The sequence below is a fragment of the Nomascus leucogenys genome, chromosome 2 (assembly GCF_006542625.1).
Source record: "Nomascus leucogenys isolate Asia chromosome 2, Asia_NLE_v1, whole genome shotgun sequence".
Taxonomy (NCBI): Eukaryota; Metazoa; Chordata; class Mammalia; order Primates; family Hylobatidae; genus Nomascus; species Nomascus leucogenys.
In genome coordinates this window covers 89,106,744-89,129,105 of record NC_044382.1, presented here as the reverse complement: position 1 = coordinate 89,129,105, position 22,362 = coordinate 89,106,744, and the positions used below count along the sequence as shown (strand labels likewise).

The window sequence follows — 22,362 nt, the reverse complement described above, 5'->3', positions numbered from 1 at the left end:
CGGAATCAAGCACACACCACGATGGCGGAGAAAGGAAGAGCTCATTCATGACTCTTTTGGTACCAAGTGACAGAGACTAAACTCAAACTGGCTTAAGCCAAATAAACTGAGGCAGAAAGGGTGGAAGGTTGAGAGTATCAATGACTCATGCTTAACATGGTTAAGTTAACCAAGAAACCTGTTAGGCAACAGGGGTACCTTAATGGCGCCGGTTCCGGGTTCTTCTCCCCTCCTTGACTGGGCACTGTCTGAACCCGCCAAAGGAGGGCCAGTCAGAAAGGAGCATCTCCCGCCTTCCCTTGGGCCCGCCCCACGTAGGCCCAAGGGATATAAAACCCAGCACACCAGCAGCTCTCTCTCTTCTCTTCTCTTCTCTCTCTCCCCCGCGCAACCTGACTTCTACCTCTCCAATAAAGATCTCCTGGCTGCCACCAGTGTCATCTCTGACTAGCCTGTCGCCCTTCAAAACCTATGGTTTCTGACATACCTAGGTTCAGGGGCTTAGGTTATATAATTAGGGCTGGACCTCACCATTTCTGAGTTGTCTCTCTCTGTGCCTTCATTCTTAGGATTCTTTCTCTACATGGTGGTATCAGGTAGCTCCAGGTTTATATCCTAAAAACTGAACAATCCCAGAGGAAAACAAATTTATCTTTCCCTATAGTTCTAGCAAAAGTGCCAAGGAAGGCACTGATTGGCCCAGGTGGGTCATGTTCTCATGGAGTTTTGGGGTGGGTCAGCCCATGAACTGGACCAGGGATGAAGTGGCATGATGGGGGGCAGTTATTAGAAAAGAGGGGAATGTGGTTGGGTGCGATGGTTCACACCTGTAATCCCAGCACTTGGGGAGGCTGAGGCCACAGATCAACTGAGGTCAGGACTTCAGGACCAGCCTGGCCAACATGGGGAAATGCTGCGTCTATTAAAAATACAAAAATTAAATTTTATCGATTTGCGTATGTTGAACCAGCCTTGCATCCCAGGGATGAAGCCCACTTGATCATGGTGGATAAGCTTTTTGATGTGCTGCTGGATTTGGTTTGCCAGGATTTTATTGAGGATTTTTGCATCGATTTTCATCAGGGATATTTGTCTAAAATTTTTTTTTGTTGTGTCTCTGCCAGGCTTTGGTATCAGGATGATGCTGGCCTCATAAAATGAGTTAGGGAGGATTCTGTCTTTTTCTATTGATTGGAATAGTTTCAGAAGGAATGGTACCAGCTCCTCCTTGTACCTCTGGTAGAATTCAGCTGTGAATCCATCTGGTCCTGGACTTTTTTTGGTTGGTAGGCTATTAATTATTGCCTCAATTTCAGAGCCTGCTATTGGTCTATTCAGAGATTCAACTTCTTCCTGGTTTAAAACAGCATGGTACTGGTACCAAAACAGAGATATAGACCAATGGGACAGAACAGAGCCCTCAGAATTAATACCACACATCTACAAACATCTGATCTTTGACAAACCTGACAAAAACAAGAAATGGGGAAAGGATTCCCTATTTAATAAATGGTGCTGGGAAAACTGGCTAGCCATATGTAGAAAGCTGAAACTGGATCCCTTCCTTACCCTTATACAAAAATTAATTCCAGATGGATTAAAGACTTAAAGTTTAGACCTAAAACCATAAAAACCCTAGAAGAAAACCTAGGCAATACCATTCAGGACATAGGCATGGGCAAGGACTTCATGTCTAAAACACCAAAAGCAATGGCAACAAAAGCCAAAATTGACAAATGTGATCTAATTAAACTAAAGAACTTCTGCACAGCAAAAGAAACTACCATCAGAGTGAACAGGCAACCTACAGAATGGGAGACAATTTTTGCAATCTACTCATCTGACAAAGGGCTAATATCCAGAATCTACAAAGAACTCAAACAAATTTACAAGAAAAAAACAACCCCATCAGAAAGTGGGCAAAGGATATGAACACACACTTCTCAAAAGAAGACATTTATGCAGCCAACAAACACATGAAAAAATGCTCATCATCACCGGTCATCAGAGAAATGCAAATCAAAACCACAATGAGATACCATCTCACACCAGTTAGAATGGTGATCATTAAAAAGTCAGGAAACATAGGCCGGGCGCGGTGGCTCACGCTTGTAATCCCAGCACTTTGGGAGGCCGAGGCGGGTGGATCACGAGGTCAGGAGATCGAGACCACGGTGAAACCCCGTCTCTACTAAAAATACAAAAAAAATTAGCCAGGCGTGGTGGCGGGCGCCTGTAGTCCCAGCTACTCGGAAAGGCTGAGGCAGGAGAATGGCGTGACCCCAGGAGGTGGAGCTTGCCGTGAGCCGAGATCGCGCCACTGCACTCCAACCTGGGTGCCTGGGTGACAGAGCGAGACTCCGTCTCCAAAAAAAAAAAAAAAATTGCACAAGCATGAGGTGAAAAAAAAAAAAAAAAAAAAAAAAAAAAAAAAAAAAAAAAAAAAAAAAAAAAAAAAAAAAAAAAAAAAAAAAAAAAAAAAAAAAAAAAAAAAAAATTAGCCAAGCATGATGGTGGGCACCTGTAATCCCAGCACTTGGGGAGGCCAAGGCAGCTGGATCATCTGAGGTCAGGAGTTTGAGACCAGCCTGACCAACATGGAGAAACCCCGTCTCTATTAAAAATACAAAAATTAGCCGGGCATGGTGGCGCATGCCTGTAATCCCAGCTACTCGGGAGACTGAGGCAGGAGAATCACTTGAATCCGGGAGGCGGAGGTTGCAGTGAGTCGAGATCGCCCCATTGCACTCCAGCCTGGGCAACAAGAGCAAAACTCTGTCTCAAAATAAATAAAATAAAATAAAATAAAAAGACTTGTGCAACTGATAATTACCCTTGATAATAATCGCTTATATTATTAACTCAGAGATAATCCTTTTTTATGTGGGAATCATTTTTTAACCTTTTATTTTGAAAAATTTTAGATTTAGAGAAAAGCTGCAAAATAGTACAGAGAGTTCCCATGTATCCTTCACCCAATATCCCCTAAGTTTAACTTCTTATGTAATTATAGTACAATTATCAAAACTAACTTCAGCACGATGCTACTAAATAAACTACAGATTTTACTGGGGTTTCACCAGTTTCCTCTCTAATGTTCTTTTTCTGTTCTAGGATCCCACACTGCATTTAGTCATGTCTAGTTTCCTCGGTGACAGGTCTCAATCTTTTCCTATTTTTCATGACACTTCTGAAGAGTACTCCTCAGTTATTTTGTAGAATTTCAATTTTCAGACCATTTTCCCTTTAGAATAGCTACCTACAAATGCACTACTACATCTAAAAGCATCATACAAATAATGATGATTAAAATCACACTTGGTGTAGAATCCTTGTAAACATCAAAACTCTAACCCTTGAATGGTCACAACCAATCAGTTACTATTCTTTGGTTTAAAAAAAAACCTATGGGAGCAAGATGCCGATAGAACAGCTCTGGTCCAGCCCCAGCCCCAGCGACACAAAGACGGTGATTTCGCATTCTGCTGAGGTACCGGTTCATCTCACTAGGGAGTGCCAACAGTGGTGCAGGACAGTCGGTGAAGCGACTGTGCGCGAGCCGAAGCAGGCGAGGCATTGCCTCACTCGGGAAGCGCAAGGGTCAGGAGTCCCTTCCTAGTCAAAGAAAGGGGAAGCAGACAGCACCTGGAATATCGGGTCAGTCCCACCCTCATACTGCGCTTTCCCAATGGGCCTGGAAAACGGCACACTAGGAGATTGTGTCCCGCACCTGGCTCGGAGGGTCCTATGCCCACGGAGTCTCGCTAATTGCTAGCACAGCAGTCTGAGATCAAGCTGCGAGGCGGCAGCAAGGCTGGGGGAGGGGTGCCCGCCATTGCCCAGGCTTGCTTAGGTAAACAAAGCAGCCAGGAAGCTCGAACTGGGTGGAGCCCACCACAGCTCAAGGAGGCCTGCCTGCCTCTGTAGGCTCCACCTCTGGGGGCAGGGCACAGACAAACAAAAACTCTGCAAGAACTTCCACAGACTTAAATGTCCCTGTCTGACTGACAGCTTTGAAGAGAGTAGTGTTCTCCCAGCACGCAGCTGGAGATCTGAGAACGGTCAGACTGCCTCCTAAAGTGGGTCCCTCACCCCTGAGCAGCCTAACTGGGAGGCACCCCCCCAGTAGGGACAGACTGACACCTCATTCAACCCGGTACTTCTCTGAGACAAAACTTTCAGAGGAACTATCAGACAGCTGAATTTGTGGTCTCACGAAAATCCGCTGTTCTGCAGCCACCGCTGCTGACACCCAGCCAAACAGGGTCTGGAGTGCACCTCTACTAAACTCCAACAGACCTGCAGCTGAGGGTCCTGTCTGGTAGAAGGAAAACTAACAAACAGAAAGGACATCCACACCAAAAACCCATCTGTACATCACCATCATCAAAGACAAAAAGTAGATAAAACCACAAAGATGGGGAAAAAACAGACCAAAAAAAACTGGAAACTCTAAAAAACAGAGCACCTCTCCTCCTCCAAAGGAATGCAGTTCCTCACCAGCAACGGAACAAAGCTGGATGGAGGATGACTTTGATGAGTTGAGAGAAGAAGGCTTCAGACGATCAAACTACTCTGAGCTACGAGAGGAAATTCAAAACAACAGCAAAGAAGTTAAAAACTTTGAAAAAAAATTAGAAGAATGGATAACTAGAATAACCAATGGAGAGAAGGGCTTCAAGGAGCTGATGGAGCTGAAAGCCAAGTTTCGAGAACTACGCGAAGATTGCAGAAGCCTCAGTAGCAGATGCGATCAACTGGAAGAAAGGGTATCGCTGATGGAAGATGAAATGAATGAAATGAAGAGAGAAGGGAAGTTTAGAGAAAAAAGGATAAAAAGAAATGAACAAAGCCTCCAAGAAATTTGGGACTATGTGAAAAGACCAAACCTACCTCTGATTGGTGTACCTGAAAATGATGGGGAGAATGGAACCAAGTTGGAAAACACTCTGCAAGATATTATCCAGGAGAACTTCCCCAATCTAGCAAGGCAGGCCAGCATTCAGATTCAGGAAATACAGAGAACGCCACAAAGATACTCCTCGAGAAGGGCAACTCCAAGACACATTATTGTCAGATTCACCAAAGTTGAAATGAAAGAAAAAATGTTAAGGGCAGCCAGAGAGAAAGGTCGGGTTACCCACAAAGGGAAGCCCATCAGACTAACAGCTGATCTCTCAGCAGAAACTCTACAAGCCAGAAGAGAGTGGGGGCCGATATTCAACATTCTTAAAGAAAAGAATTTTCAACCCAGAATCTCCTATCCCGCCAAACTAAGCTTCATAAGTGAAGGAGAAATAAAACACTTTACAGACAAGCAAACGCTGAGTGATTTTGTCACCACCAGGCCTGCCCTAAAAGAGCTCCTGAAGGAAGCACTAAACATGGAAAGGAACAACCGGTACCAGCCCCTGCAAAAACATGCCAAATTGTAAAGACCATCAAGACTAGGAAGAAACTATAGCAACTAACGAGCAAAATAACCAACTAACATCATAATGACAGGATCAGATTCACACATAACAATATTAACGTTAAATGTAAATGGGCTAAATGCTCCAATCAAAAGACACAGACTGGCAAACTGGATAAGGAGTCAGGACCCATCAGTGTGCTGTATTCAGGAAACCCATCTCACGTGCAGAGACACACATAGACTCAAAATAAAGGGATGGAGGAAGATCTATCAAGCAACTGGAAAACAAAAAAAGGCAGGGGTTGCAATCCTAGTCTCTGATAAAATAGACTTTAAACCAACAAAGATCAAAAGAGACAAAGAAGGCCATTACATAATGGTAAAGGGATCAATTCAACAAGAAGAGCTAACTATCCTAAATATATATGCACCCAACACAGGAGCACCCAGATTCATAAAGCAAGTCCTGAGTGACCTACAAAGGGACTTAAACTCCCACACAATAATAATGGGAGATTTTAACACCCCACTGTTAGCATTAGACAGATCAACGAGACAGAAAGCTAACAAGGATATCCAGGAATTGAACTCAGCTCTACATAAAGTGGACCTAATAGACATCTACAGAACTCTCCACCCCAAGTCAACAGAATATACATTTTTTTCAGCACCACACCACACCTATTCCAAAATTGACCACATAGTTGGAAGTAAAGCTCTCCTCAGCAAATGTAAAAGAACAGAAATTATAACAAACTGTCTCTCAGACCACAGTGCAATCAAACTAGAACTCAGGATTAAGAAACTCACTCAAAACCGCTCTACTACATGGAAACTGAACAACCTGCTCCTGAATGACTATTGGGTACATAATGAAATGAAGGCAGAAATAAAGATGTTCTTTGAAACCAACGAGAACAAAGACACAACATACCAGAATCTCTGGGACACATTCAAAGCAGTGTGTAGAGGGAAATTTATAGCACTAAATGCCCACAAGAGAAAGCAGGAAAGATCCAAAATTGACTCCCTAACATCACAATTAAAAGAACTAGAAAAGCAAGAGCAAACACATTCAAAAGCTAGCAGAAGGCTAGAAATAACCAAAATCAGAGCAGAACTGAAGGAAATAGAGACACAAAAAACCCTTCAAAAAATTAATGAATCCAGGAGCTGGTTTTTTGAAAAGATCAACAAAATTGATGGACCGCTAGCAAGACTAATAAAGAAGAAAAGAGAGAAGAATCAAATAGATGCAATAAAAAACGAAAAAGGGGATATCACCACCGATCCCACAGAAATACAATCTACCATCAGAGAATACTACAAACACCTCTATGCAAATAAACTAGAAAATCTAGAAGAAATGGATAAATTCCTCGACAAATACACCCTCCCAAGACTAAACCAGGAAGAAGTTGAATCTCTGAATAGACCAATAACAGGTTCTGAAATTGTGGCAATAATCAATAGCTTACCAACCAAAAAGAGTCCAGGACCTGATGGATTCACAGCTGAATTCTACCAGAGGTACAAGGAGGAACTGGTACCATTCCTTCTGAAACTATTCCAATCGATAGAAAAAGAGGGAATCCTCCCTAACACATTTTATGAAGCCAGCATCGTCCTGATACCAAAACCTGGCAGAGACATAACCAAAAAGAGAATTTCAGACCAATATCCTTGATGAACATTGATGCAAAAATCCTCAGTAAAATACTGGCAAACTGAATCCAGCAGCACATCAAAAAGCTTATCCACCATGATCAAGTGGGCTTCATCCCTGGGATGCAAGGCTGGTTCAACATACGCAAATCAATAAATGTAATCCAGCATATACACAGAACCAAAGACAAAAACCACATGATTATCTCAATAGATGCAGAAAAGGCCTTTGACAAAATTCAACAACCCTTCATGCTAAAAACTCTCAATAAATTAGGTATTGATGGGACGTATCTCAAAATAATAAGAGCTATCTACGACAAACCCACAGCCAATATCATACTGAATGGGCAAAAACTGGAAGCATTCCCTCTGAAAACTGGCACAAGACAGGGATGCCCTCTCTCACCGCTCCTATTCAACATAGTGCTGGAAGTTCTGGCCAGAGCAATCAGGCAGGAGAAGGAAATAAAAGGTATTCAATTAGGAAAAGAGGAAGTCAAATTGTCCCTGTTTGCAGATGACATGATTGTATATCTAGAAAACCCCATTGTCTCAGCCCAAAATCTCCTTAAGCTGATTAGCAACTTCAGCGAAGTCTCAGGATACAAAATTAATGTACAAAAATCACAAGCATTCTTGTACACCAATAACAGACAGAGAACCAAATCATGAGTGAACTCCCATTCACAATTGCTTCAAAGAGAATAAAATACCCAGGAATCCAACTTACAAGGGATGTGAAGGACCTCTTCAAGGAGAACTACAAACCACTGCTCAATGAAATAAAAGAGGATACAAACAAATGGAAGAACATTCCATGCTCATGGGTTGGAAGAATCAATATCATGAAAATGGCCATACTGCCCAAGGTAATTTATAGATTCAATGCCATCCCCATCAAGCTACCAATGACTTTCTTCACAGAATTGGAAAAAACTACTTTAAAGTTCATATGGAACCAAAAAAGAGCCCGCATCGCCAAGTCAATCCTAAGCCAAAAGAACAAAGCTGGAGGCATCACGCTACCTGACTTCAAACTATACTACAAGGCTACAGTAACCAAAACAGCATGGTACTGGTACCACAACAGAGACATAGATCAATGGAACAGAACAGAGCCCTCAGAAATGATGCCGCATAGCTACAACTATCTGATCTTTGACAAACCTGACAAAAACAAGAAATGGGGAAAGGATTCCCTATTTAATAAATGGTGCTGGGAAAACTGGCTAGCCATATGTAGAAAGCTGCAACTGGATCCCTTCCTTACACCTTATACAAAAATTAATTCAAGATGGATTAAAGACTTATATGTTAGACCTAAAACCATTAAAATCCTACAAGAAAACCTAGGCAATACCATTCAGGACATAGGCGTGGGCAAGGACTTCATGTCTAAAACACCAAAAGCAATGGCAACAAAAGCCAAAATCGACAAATGGGATCTCATTAAACTAAAGAGCTTCTGCACAGCAAAAGAAACTATCATCAGAATGAACAGGCAACCTACAGAATGGGAGAAAATTTTCACAACCTACTCATCTGACAAAGGGCTAATATCCAGAATCTACAATGAACTCAAACAAATTTACAAGAAAAAACAAACAACCCCATCAAAAAGTGGGCAGAGGACATGAACAGACACTTCTCAAAAGAAGACATTTATGCAGCCAGAAAACACATGAAGAAATGCTCATCATCACTGGCCATCAGAGAAATGCAAATCAAAACCACAGTGAGATACCATCTCACACCAGTTAGAATGGCCATCATTAAAAAATCAGGAAACAACAGGTGCTGGAGAGGATGTGGAGAAATAGGAACACTTTTACACTGTTGGTGGGACTGTAAACTAGTTCAACCATTGTGGAAGTCAGTGTGGCAATTCCTCAGGGATCTCGAACTAGAAATACCATTTGACCCAGCCATCCCATTACTGGGTATATACCCAAAGGACTATAAATCATGCTGCTATAAAAACACATGCACACGTATGTTTATTGCGGCACTATTCACAATAGCAAAGAGTTGGAACCAACCCAAATGTCCAACAACGATAGACTGGATTAAGAAAATGTGGCACATATACACCATGGAATACTATGCAGCCATAAAAAATGATGAGTTCGTGTCCTTTGTAGGGACATGGATGAAACTGGAAAACATCATTCTCAGTAAACTATCGCAAGGACAAAAAACCAAACACCGCATGTTCTCTCTCATAGGTGGGAATTGAACAATGAGAACTCATGGACACAGGAAGGGGAACATCACACTCCGGGGACTATTGTGGGGTGGGGGGAGGGGGGAGGGACAGCATTAGGAGATACACCTAATGCTAAATGACGAGTTAATGGGTGCAGGAAATCAACATGGCACATGGATACATATGTAACAAACCTGCACATTGTACACATGTACCCTAAAACCCTAAAGTATAATAAAAAAAAAAAAAAAAAAGAAGGAGGGTCTTTCCTGCACTGTTCTCGTGATAGTGAATGAGTCTCGCAAGATCTGATGGTTTTAAGAAAGCGGCAGTTTGCCTGCATGAGCTCTCTCTTTGCCTGCTGCCATCCATGTAATATGTGACTTGCTTCTCCTTGTTTTCAGCCATGACTGTGAGGCTTCCCCAGCCACATGGAACTGAGTTTTCCATTAAACCTCTTTCCTTTGTAAAAAAAAAAAAAAAACCTATTAAACAGGCCAGGCGCAGTGGCTCACGCCTGTAATCCCAGGACTTTGGGAGGCCAAGACGGGTGGATCATGAGGTCAGGAGATCGAGAACATCCTGGCTAACACGATGAAACCCCGTCTCTACTAAAAATACAAAAATTAGCCGGGTGTGGTGGTGGGCGCCTATAGTCCCAGCTACTCAGGAGGCTGAGGCAGCAGAATGGCGTGAACCCAGGAGGCGGAGCTTGCAGTCAGCCACTCCAGCCTGGGCAACAGAGTGAGACTCAAAAAACTATTAATCACATAAAATTTATATATATATATATGTATATTTTGGAGTCAGGATCTGGAGTGCAGTGGTGTGATCATAGCTCACTGCAGACTCAAACTCTTAGGCTCAAGCCATCTTTCTGCCTCAGCCTCCTGAGTCACTGGGATTACAGGCATACACCACCATGCCCAGCTCAAATGTTTTTCATTATACCAAAAAACTTTTCATCATATTAAAATTATTCAAACATATTTGAGCAATAAAATACATGATTGTATTGGATTATAACCTAAATAATAAAATAAATATCTAGCCAGGCGCGGTGGCTCACGCCTGTAATTCCAACATTTTGGGAGACCGAGGTGGCGGATCACCTGAGGTCGGGAGTTGAAGACCAGCCTAACCAACATGGAGAAACGTCGTCTTTACTAAAAATACAAAATTTGCCAGGTATGGTGGCGCATGCCTATAATCCCAGCTACTTGGGAGGCTGAGGCAGGAGAATCACATGAACCAGGGAGGAGGCAGGAGAATCACTTGAAGCCGGGAGGCGGAGGTTGCAGTGAGTGCAGGAAGCCAAGATCGCGCCATTGCACTCCAGCCTGGGCAACAAGAGTGAAACTCTGTCTCAAAAAAAAAAAAAAAATCTATGAAACCATAGGTTGTTGAATGAGTAAATAACTAAATACAGGAAAAGAGACACTTCTTCTTTACCAAATAATTCCCATTAATATATAAGAAAGGAATGAGGAAAACAGAAACCATCCTTAGAACACCACTGTAATCATTGTTATAGGCAAGAACCACCTATCGGTACTAAAATTAGGAGAGAGAAACAGGATATTTGCATAGTCTCAAAATATCTCCCCATAGTCTCAAAGTAATTAACAAGATGTCTGTTAAATACAAAGGAAAAGACAGTAACTTCATAGTGGATAAACCCAGTAGATAGCTGTCTTAATGATCAAAGCTAACATAACCAGAAATTAGACATATTGACATAATGTACCCTTTTGTATTGATATAGGAGTTTAAAAAGAAATTACTTAGGCAGATAGGGTACAGAAATCCTGGGTAAGGTTTCCCTTTTAATGAAAAGCAGCCCCCAGGCCGGGCGCAGTGGCTCACACCTCTAATCCCAGTGAGAGGTGGCAACATGCTGGCAGCCCTCACTCGCTCTCAGCAGCTCCTCGGCCTTGGCGCCCACTCTGGCCGTGCTTGAGGAGCCCTTCAGCCCGCCACTGCACTGTGGGAGCCCCTCTCTGGGCTGGCCAGCTCCCTCTGCTTGCAGGGAGGTGTGGAGGGAGAGGCGCGGGCGGGAACTGGGGCTGCATGAGTTCCAGGTGGGCGTGGGCTCAGCAGCCCCACACTCGGAGTGGCCAGCCAGTGCCACTGGCACCCAGCAGTGAGGGGCTTAGCACCCAGGCCAGCAGCTGCAGAGGGGGAGCCAGGTCCCCCAGCACTGCCAGCCCGCCCGTGCTAATTCTTGCCAGGCCTCAGCCGCCTCCCTGCGGGGCAGGGCTCGGGACCTGCAGCCGGCCATGCCTGAGCCCCCTGTAGTGGGCTCCTGCACTGCCCCAGAGCCTCCCTGATGGGCACCGCCCCCTGCTCCACAGTGCCCGGTCCCGTCTACCGCCCAAGGGCTGAGGAGTGCAGGCACCTGGCGTGGGACTGGCGGGCAGCTCCGCCTGCAGCCCTGGCACGGGATCCACTAGGCAAAGCCATCTGGGCTGCTGAGTCAGGTGGGGACTTGAAGGACTTCTATGTCTAGCCAGAGGATTCTAGGATTCTATATGCACCAATCAGCACTCTGCATCTAGCTTGGGGTTCATGGATGCACCAATCAGCACTCTGTATCTAGCTAATCTGGTGGGGACTTGGAAAACTTTTATGTCTAGCTGGAGGATTGTAAATGCACCAATCAGCACCCTGTGTCTAGCCCAAGGTTTGTAAACGCACCAATCAGTGCTCTGTGCCTGGCTAATCTAGTGGGGACTTGGAGAACTTTTGTATCTAGCTAGAGGATTGTAAATGCACCAATCAGCACCCTATCAAAACAGACCAATCAGCTCTCTGTAAAATGGACCAATCAGGATGTGGGTGGGGCCAGATAAGGGAATAAAAGCAGGCTGCCCTAACCAGTAGTGGCAACACACTCAGGTCCTCTTCCACATTGTGGCAGCTTTGTTCTTTCGCTCTTTGCAATAAATCTGGCTGCGGCTCACTCTTTGGGTGTGCACTGCCTTTATGAGCTGTAACACTCACCGCAAAGGTCTGCAGCTTCACTCCTGAAACCAGTGAGACCACAAACCCACCAGAAGGAAGAAATTCCGAACACGTCCAAACATCAGAAGGAACAAACTCCGGACACACCATTTTTAAGAACTGTAACACTCACCACAAGAGTCCGCAGCTTCATTATTGAAGTCGGTGAGACCAAGAACCCACCAATTTTGGACACACCAGCACTTTGGGAAGCCGAGGTGGGTGGATCACCTGAGGTCAGGGGTTCGAGACCAGCCTGACCAACATGGTGAAACCCCGTCTCTACTAAAAATGCAAAAAATTAGCTGGGCATGATGGCAGTTGCCTGTAATCCCAGCTACTCAGGAGACTGAGGCAGGAGAATCGCTTGAAGCCAGGAGGCAGAGGTTGCACTGAGCTGAGATCCCGCCACTGCACTCTGGCCTGGCTGTGACAGAGCAAGACTCTCTCTTAAGAAAAAAAAAAGAAAAGCAGCTCCCAAATCGTTTCCCTTTCTAACAAAGAGCAGCCTGTAAAATCAAGCTGCAGACATCAGCAAGCTGGAAGCTTGTACGGGTGAATGCCAGCAGTTGTGCCCGTAGGAATATACGACCTAGAACTAGGAATGTTCAAAATGGCGGCTCCATCTTCTCTTTTTGCCAGCCACGTGTACCGTAAGGAACAGACAAGATGGCGCCAGCCCAGTAGAACGCTCATTTGCCTAACACAATTAGGGTGGGGCGACCAGCTTTCCCCAACCTCTATGTAAGCGTCACACCTGGTCAAACCAGTACGTGAGCCCGGGGAAATCACACACTGCCGCCTTCTCCAGCCTGCCTATAAAATCTGCGGCAGTCAGCTGCTATTATCTGTTTTCCAGCCTCTGTCTCCCAAGGAGCTGCTCTCCTCTCTCCTTTCTTCTACCTATTAAACTTTACGCTCCTTAACCCACCCACATGTCCCTGTCCTCAATTTTCTTGGCGCAAGATGACGAACCCCAGGTGTTTACTGCAGACAATGATGCTGCTTCAAAATGATACACTAAGAAGAACTTACCACTTCTGTGGCATTTTTACCAAAATTGCATCACCTCAATCTAATAATTATTAGAAATTAGACAAACACAAATGTATATAAACTTGCCATTATTGTGTTTTATGCCCAATGTGGTAGGCATCTGTTGGTGCCTCTGACAGAGTCATTTCTCATATGAAAAATTTTAATATGGAAATGTTTTGGTATAATAAAAAATTTATTTTATATAGTTGTTTAATAGGTTTCTTTAAAACCAAAGAATAATAGCTGGCCGGGCATGCTGGCTCACACCTGTAATCCTATTACTTTGGGAGGCTGAAGTGGGAGGATCTCTTGGGTACAGGAGTTCGAGACGAGTCTGGGCAACACAGTGAGACGTTATCTCTTCAAAAAAAAAAGAAAAAAAAAGAGTAAGAATAATGGCTGCTGATTGGTGATAAGTATTCAAGGGTTAGAGTCTTTACATTCGCAAGGAATTCTATGCAGGGTGCGATTTTAAGCATAATTTTATGATGCTTTTAGATGTAGTAGTGCACCTATAGGTAGCCAGTTTAGAGGGGAAATTATCTGAAAATTGAAATTTTTATTCAAAAATCAAAACATACAGAATCTCCTTTCCTGAGCGTGTCCTTTTCTGTAACCACCAGGTGGTGCTATGAGCTTTAAAAATTACTATACAAATATTACTTTTTTTTTTTTTTTTTTTTTTGAGCCGGGAGGAGTCTCGCTCTGTCGCCCAGCCTGGAGTGCAGTGCCGCGATCTTGGCTCACTGCAAGATCCGCTTCCCGGGTTCATGCCATTCTCCTGTCTCAGCGTCCCGAGTAGCTGGGACTACAGGCACCCGCCGCCACGCCTGGCTAATTTTTTGTATTTTTTTTTTAGTAGAGACGGGGTTTCACCATGTTAGCCAGGATGGTCTCGATCTCCTGACCTCGTGATCAGCCCGCCTCAGCCTCCCAAAGTGCTGGGATTACAGGCGTGAGCCACCGCGCCCGGCCACAAATGTTACTCTTTTTTTGGTGGCGTAATATCTGAACTCTAGAATAAATAGAACCTTAGAGATACTCTCATCCAAAGTCTTTTTTTTTTCTAAGAGACTTGCCCAACGTTACAGCTAGTTATGATGAGAGCTGGGATCAGAGTCCAAGTCTCCTGCCTTTTTAAAGTTGCTGGAGAGGCAGGTTCTGCAGACAAGAGGCTACAGAAGAATTTTTAAAAATACCTGCTAGGTGTTATACAGAAAAAGGATTATGAGGCCAGACACGGTGGCTCACGCCTGTAATCCCAGCACTTTGGGAGGTCGAGGCGGGCGGACCACCTGAGGTCAGGAGTTTGAGACCAGCCTGGCCAATATGGTGAAACCCTGTCTCTACTAAAGATACAAAACTTAGCTGGGTGTGGTGACACTCACCTGTAATCCCAGCTACATGGGAGGCTGAGGCACGAGAATCACTTAAACCTGGGAGGCAGAGGTTGCAGTGAGCCGAGATGGCACCACTGCGCTCAGCCTGGGCAACAGATTGAGACACTCTCAAAAACAAAAAAAGAAAGAAAAAGGATTATGAGGAAGAGCAGGCTTTCAACACTGATGGGACTGGCTTGTTTTACAAGGGCACTGGCAAACAAACCTATGTAACACAAATGGCATTTCAACTGACTAAATGTTGAGACCGGAGGCTCACAAGAACCTCACTGTGTATTGCTCCGAAAGCTATAGTAATCACTAGGTCAATGTTTGGAGTGACTTCATAGATTGCGATTACTGCAAATGATGAGAATCAACTCTACATAGAAGTAAATGTAACAAAAGAAGTGCAATACTTCTGAAAACTCTAAAACAGTGTTGAACGATATTGAAACTTTAAATAAATGGAAAAATATCTCATTTTCATGGATTTGGAGACTTAATATTGTTAAGATAGCAATATTTCCTGAATTGATTCACTGATTCAACATAATCCCTTTCAAAATCCCAGCTGCCTCTTGCCAAAATGGACAAGTTATACATCTGTTTGACAGACCTAGTGCAATTACTGTGTGCTGCTAAGGTTCTCACTACAGATGCAAGAAAAAGGTGTTATTGTCCTTTCTGTCTGTCTTATTGTGGTAGCCAAGACTGAATGGAGGAAAACAGAGGAAAAATATGGACAGAGAAGTTTTGCAGATCAGAAATAACCTTGTAAACGGTGAAGAGCCTGTTTTACTCGAAACAAGAACCCAAAATTTGAGTATACATGAGAAGTGTTGAGAAATACCTCCTACCACCCTCACCTGGTTGATTTAAGTAAAAGCTTAAAGGTTAAGACAATGAAAAGCAAGTTGGGGACTGTGGGGGGAAGAAATTGACAAGCTGATCCTAAAATTCATATGGAAATTCAAGGGAGCTAGAATAACCAAAGCAATCTTGGAAAAGGAGAATGAAGTAGGAAGGCTCATATTCACTGACAGTGATCAAGGCAGTGTGAAAGGATAGACACATAAAGCCAGGCATGGTGGCTCACGCCTGTAATCCCAGCACTTTGGGAGCCCAAGGAGGGTGGATCACCTGAGGTCAGGAGTTTGAGACCAGCCTGGCCAACATGGTGAAACCCCATCTCTACTAAAAATACAAAATTAGCCAGGTGTAGCGGCATATGCCTTTGATCCCAGCTACTTGGGAGGCTGAGGCAGGAGAATTGCTTGAACCTGGGAGGCAGAGGTTGCAGAGAGCCAAGGTCGTTCCGTTGCACTCCAGCCTGGGCAACAAGAGCAGAAACTCCACCTCAAAAAAAGAAAAAAGAAGAAAAAGAAAGGACAGACACATAAACCAGTGAAACAAAATAGCTCAGAAATAGAACCACACTAATATAGTCAACTGATTTTTATCAAAGATACAAGGCAATTCAATGAAGAAATAGTCTTTTTCTTTTTTTTTTTTGAGACTGAGTCACGCTCTGTCACCCAGGCTGGAGTGCAGTGGCGCAGTCTCGGCTCACTGCAAGCTCCGCCTCGCGGGTTCACGCCATTCTCCTGCCTCAGCCTCTCCGAGTAGCTGGGACTACAGGCGCCCGCCACTACGCCCAGCTAATTTTTTTGTATTTTTAGTAGAGACGGGGTTTCACCGTGGTCTCGATCTCCTGACCTCGTGATCTGCCCGCCTCGGCCTCCCAAAGTGCTGGGATTACAAGCGTGAGCCACCGCGCCCGGCGAAATAGTCTTTTTCAACAAATGATGATGAACAAATTGGACATCTATATGCAAAAACAATAAACTTTGACACATATCTCACACCTTAGACAAAAATTAACTTTAAATGAATCATAGATTTAAATATAAAATACAGGCTGGGCGCGGTGGCTCATGCCTGTAATTTCAACACTTCAGGAGCCTGAGGTAGGTGGATTGCTTGAGCTCAGGAGTTCGAGACCAGCCTGGGCAACATGGCAACACCCAGCTACCTGGGAGGCTATGGTGGGAAGATCGCTTGAGCCCAGGGAGGCGGAGGTTGCAATGAGCAGAGATCGTGCCACTGCACTCCAACCTGGGTGACAGAGAGAAACCCTGTCTCAAAAAAAAAAATTAAATATGAAATACAAAGCTGTAAAACGGCTAGAAGAAAACACAGGAGAAAGTCTCTGTGACTCCTGATTTGGCAATGACTTTTTAGATACAATACCAAAAGCATAATCTATGAAAGAAAGATTTAATAAACTGGACTTTCTAGAAATTAAAAACTTTCACTTGTGAAAGACACTGTGAACAAAGTGACAAGCCACAGACTAGAAGAAAAAATTGCAAATTACGTATAAAATCTGCCTATAAAATCTTCTGCAGTAGATTTTGGTATATATGATCATACACCAAAAATAACATTCTCAGCCTCTGAACCAAGTGAATGGACCCCCATCAGCCAAGGGCATTCCAAAGGAGGCCTGAAAAACTATTTCAGGCCATAATGGGAAGAAGGGATTGGTTGAAGTGATTGCCTCGTTATACCCTCTCGCCTTGGAATTTAGGCACAGCTGACCAGCATTAACATTAAAACAGAGCTTTTAAGCTGTCAGCTAACAAAGCTGACTCTTTGTAGCAATAATACACCAAATTCCAACCTGACTCTAGTATAACATCACATGCCAGATAGCAGGCCCTGAAAATGAAGTATTTTACCCCGAAATATATATTTTTGGGGGGTTTTTTGTTTTTGTTTTTGTTTTTGAGATGGAGTCTCACTGTGTCACCAGGCTGGCATGCGGTGGCATGATCTCGGCTCACTGCAACCTCTGACTCCCTGATTCAGGTGATTCTCCTGCCTCAGCCTCCCGAGTAGCTGGGATTACAGGCGCCTGCCACCAGCCCAGGTAATTTTTGTATTTTTACTAGAGACAGGTTTGGCCATGTTGGCCAGTCTGGTCTTGAACTCCTGACCTCACGTGATCCACCTGCCTTGGCCTCCCAAAGTGCTAAGATTATACATGTGAGCCACCATGCCCGGCCACATGGATGAATCTTAAGTGAATTTTGCTAAGGGGGAAGGAAACAGACTAGAAATACTACATATTGAATAATTCCATTCACAAGACATTCTAGAAATGGCCAAACTATAGGGATGGAAAATGGATCAGTGGTTTCTAGGGACTAGAGAAAGGAGAAGTTAACTAGGGAAAGCACAGGCTATTCTTTATTTTTATTTATTTTATTTTTTTTTTTAATTTTATTTTTTTTGAGACGGAGTTTCGCTCTTGTTGCCCAGGCTGGAGTGCAATGGTGTGATCTCGGCTCACAACAACTTCTGCCTCCTGGATTCAAGTGATTCTCCTGCCTCAGCCTCCTGAGTAGCTGGGATTACAGGCACGTGCCACCATGCCCATCTAATTTTGTAGTTTTAGTAAATACCGGGTTTCTCTATGTTGGTCAGGCTGGTCTTGAACTCCCGACCTCAGGTGATCCGCCCACCTTGGCCTCCCAAAGTGCTGGGATTATAGGCGTGAGCCACCGTGCCCAGCCACACAGGCTATTCTTTAGGGCGATGAAACTAACCCATATGGTACTGCAGGGAAGGATATAGGACTTTAAGCATTTATCAAAACCCATAGAATCTATAGCAAAAAGGATGTATGAAAACTTAATGTACGAAATTAAAAAAAAAAATCAACAAGGAGGTCAAAGATAAAGAGATGCAATTAGACTATGCCTATGCTGAATGATTTACTTCCAAAAAGTAGGGTATGGAAAGGGGGAAGGAATGAAAGTAACTTCACAGTGGGGAAATCTGGCAGCCGTCACCTTAACCAAGTGATTGAAGTTAACATCACCAGTAAAGGGACAGATACATTTTTCTGTGCTCCCGTGTGATGCACTGAGAAGGACATGTCACTTCTATAGTAACCATAACCAAAATGTGTGATACAAATCTAAGTATGAGGAAATGTCAGAAGAAAACAAAATTGAAGGACTTTTTTTTTTTAGACGGAGTCTGTCTAAAGGCTGTCTGTCGCCAGGCTGGAGTGCAGTGGCGCAATCTTGACTCACTGCAACCTCTGCCTCCCAGGTTTAAGCTATTCTTCTGCCTCAGCCTCCTGAGTAGCTGGGACTACAGCTGTGACAGCACCTGCCACAACGCCCGGCTAATTTTTTATATTTTTAGTAGAGACGAGGTTTCACTGTGTTAGCCAGGATGGTCTCGATCTCCTGACCTTGTGATCTGCCGGCCTCGGCCGTCCAAAGTGCTGAGATTCCAGGTGTGAGCCACTGCACCCGGCCAAGACAGTCTATAAAATGACTGGACTATTCAAAAAAGTCAAGATCGTGGCTGGGCGCAGTGGCTCACGCCTATAATCCCACTTTGGGAGGCTGAGTTGAGTGGATCACCTGAGGTCAGGAGTGTGAGACCAGCCTGGCCAACATGGCGAAACCTCGTCTCTACTAAAAATACAAAAATTAGCCAGGCATGGTGGCGGGCGCCTGTAATCCCAGCTACTCGGGAGGCTGAGGCAGGAGAATTGCTTGAACCAGGGAGGCAGAGGTTGTGGTGAGCCGAGATCGCGCCATTGCACTCCAGCCTGGGCAACAAGAGTGAAATTCTTTCTCAAAAAAAAAAAAAAAATCAAGATCATGAAGAAAGACTGGGGAACTGTTTAAAGGAGACTAACCAGCCTGAAAACGAAGTGAAATATGCAATCCTGGACTGGGTCATGACTGGAAAAAAATGATCTATAAAAAGCATCAGTTAGCACCGCTGCCAGCGACGTGTTCAAGGTAATTCAGAGGTCCGTGGGGCCAGCCAGCCTGAGCTTGCTCACCTTCAAAGTCTATGCAGCACCAAAAAAGGACTCACCTCCCAAAAATTCCGTGAAGGTTGATGAGCTTTCACTCTACTCAGTTCCTGAGGGTCAGTCGAAGTATGTGGAGGAGGCAAGGAGCCAGCTTGAAGAAAGCATCTCACAGCTCCGACACTATTGCGAGCCATACACAACCTGGTGTCAGGAAACGTACTCCCAAACTAAGCCCAAGATGCACAGTTTGGTTCAATGGGGGTTAGACAGCTATGACTATCTCCAAAATGCACCTCCTGGATTTTTTCCGAGACTTGGTGTTATTGGTTTTACTGGCCTTATTGGACTCCTTTTGGCTAGAGGTTCAAAAATAAAGAAGCTAGTGTATCTGCCTGGTTTCATGGGATTAGCTGCCTCCCTCTATTATCCACAACAAGCCATCGTGTTTGCCCAGGTCAGTGGGGAGAGATTATATGACCGGGGTTTACGAGGATATATAGTCATAGAAGATTTGTGGAAGGAGAACTTTCAAAAGCCAGGAAATGTGAAAAATTCACCTGGAACTAAGTAGAAAACTCCATGCTCTGCCATCTTAATCAGTTATAGGTAAACATTGGAAACTCCATAGAATAAATCAGTATTTCTACAGAAAAATGGCAGAGAAGTCAGTAATTAATGTATTAAATTGGTTTTCTTCTTCAGGAAAAACTAGACCAGACCTCTGTTTTCTTCCGTGATATCATCCTACAAGCAAACTAATCTGGAACCCCTTCACCTAGAGGTAATGTACAAGCCTTAGAACTCCTCGTTCTCATGTTGCTATTTATGTACCTAATTAAAACCCAAGTTAAAAAAAAAAAGCATCAGTTAAATTTGAATACAATCTTCAGACTGAAACTCAGGCATCAGTACTTTTTAAAGTTCCTGGTAGATTTCCAGGTGCAGTCAAATTTGAAAATCAGTAGAGTTTCTCCCCTGGTCTTCATTTAGACCTCACTACTGGCCCAATTAAACCAGGCAGTTTCTAACTTCTGCATAGTGTCTCAAAGTGTTTAGGAAGCTCTGAAGACAGAGAGATTATAAAGATGACATGCTATAAACCTAACATTGGCATGCCTTTACGGTAATTAATAAGACAAATGATTATGAAACTACATTTAAAGAATTGCAGAGGGCTTGAATGATGTAAATAATTAATCTTCCTTCCTAATTACAATGATGTTCCTTAGTCATCAATTCTGCCTTCTTAATTTCTAAGGACAAGCTTCGATTGCTAAAGTAAAAAGGCCAGCCTGGGCAACACGATGAAACCTCATCTCTACTAAAAATGCAAAAATTAGCCGGTATGGTGGTGGGCCCCTATAATCCCAGTTACTCAGGAGGCTGAGGTGGGATAATCGCAGGAGGCTGAGGTGGGATAATCGCATGAACCTGCGAGGCAGAGCCTGCAAGATCGCACCACTGCCCTCCAGCCTGGGCGACAGAGTGAGACTCTGTCTCAAAAAATAAATAAATAAAAAAGTAAAAAGGGCACACAATGAAATCAACACAAGAGTTAAGAACCAAAGTAGCTTGTCTCTAGGTGTCAGATTTCAGTTCTCTTGACTGTCAGTACTAGGAGCCATTCCATGTTTTCCTTTGTTGTTGTTGTTTTGTTTTGCTTTGAGATAGGATCTCACTCTGTTATCAGGCTGGAGTGCAGTGGCATGAACTTGACCCCACTTCAACCTCTGCCTCCTGGGCTCAAGTGATCCTCCCACCTCAGCCTCCCAAGTAGCTGGGACCACAGATGCATGCCATCATGCCTGGCTAATTTTTGTATCTTTTGTAGAGACAGGGATCTTGCCATGTTACCCAGCCTGGTCTCTAACTCCCATGCTCAAGAGATCCACCCACCTCAGCCTCCCAAAGTGCTGGGATTATAGGTGTGTATCACTGCCCCCAGTCTCCATCTTTTCTTTCTTATTTCCTCTGGGCCCAGAACACCATACTGGGCCTTTTCACCTCCTCAAAGATGTTTTTCACTATTTACATGTGCTGAAATTGCCAAGAAATAAAAAGCAATAGCACTGCCACCACATTCATCCTCCAGCTAGGGCCCCGTCTCTCCTCACTTTCCAGGCAAACTGCTGAGCACTTTCCATTTCCTCACTCCTACTCACTTTTCGAACCATTAGAATCGGCCCTCTTGCCTAGAACTTTACCAAGTCCCCCAAAGATTTCCTTGTAATAAACCCAAAGGACAACTTTCCTTCTTTATTAACTGGTCCTCAGCCATGTTTTACACTATTGGCCATTCCAGACACGCAGACCCAGAACAAGCTTTGAAGTCAGACAGCCTAAATTCAAATCCTGGCTTGGCCACTCACTAGCCCAGCAACCATAGCCAGTTACCTAATATCAGAGCCTCAGTTTCCTCAAGTGTTGCATGGAGATTGTAACAATATGTACCCCTGGAATAGGTTGCCATAAGTGCTGAACACCATGTCTGGCATTTGGTAAGCACTCAATGAATTATGACTTTCTAATAAAAATTTCTCTTGTCAGCAGGCATGGTGGTTTGTGACTGTAATTCCAGCACTTTAAGAGTCCAAGGCAGGATGATTGCTTGAGCCCAGAAGTTTGAGACCATCCTGGGCAACAGCAAGACCTTTTCTCTACAAAAAAATTTTTTAAAAATTAGCTGGTGTGGTAGCACGTGCCTGTAGTTCCAGCTGGGAGGCTGAGGTGGGAGGATTGCTTGAGCCCAGGAGGTCGAGGCTGCAGTGATCTGTGATTGAGCTACTGCACTCCAGTCTGGGCA

General features: G+C 44.0%; 1 pseudogene across 1 annotated transcript; it reads left to right on the top strand.

Annotated features, from left to right (window-relative positions):
• The first annotated feature begins 202 nt into the window (after nucleotides 1-202).
• On the top strand, nucleotides 203-20,419 carry LOC100589587 (annotated as a pseudogene). The gene is made up of 2 exons (XR_001115298.2): nucleotides 203-314; nucleotides 19,508-20,419. The product of XR_001115298.2 is annotated as an MICOS complex subunit MIC26 pseudogene (transcript).
• Nucleotides 20,420-22,362: the final 1,943 nt, after the last annotated feature.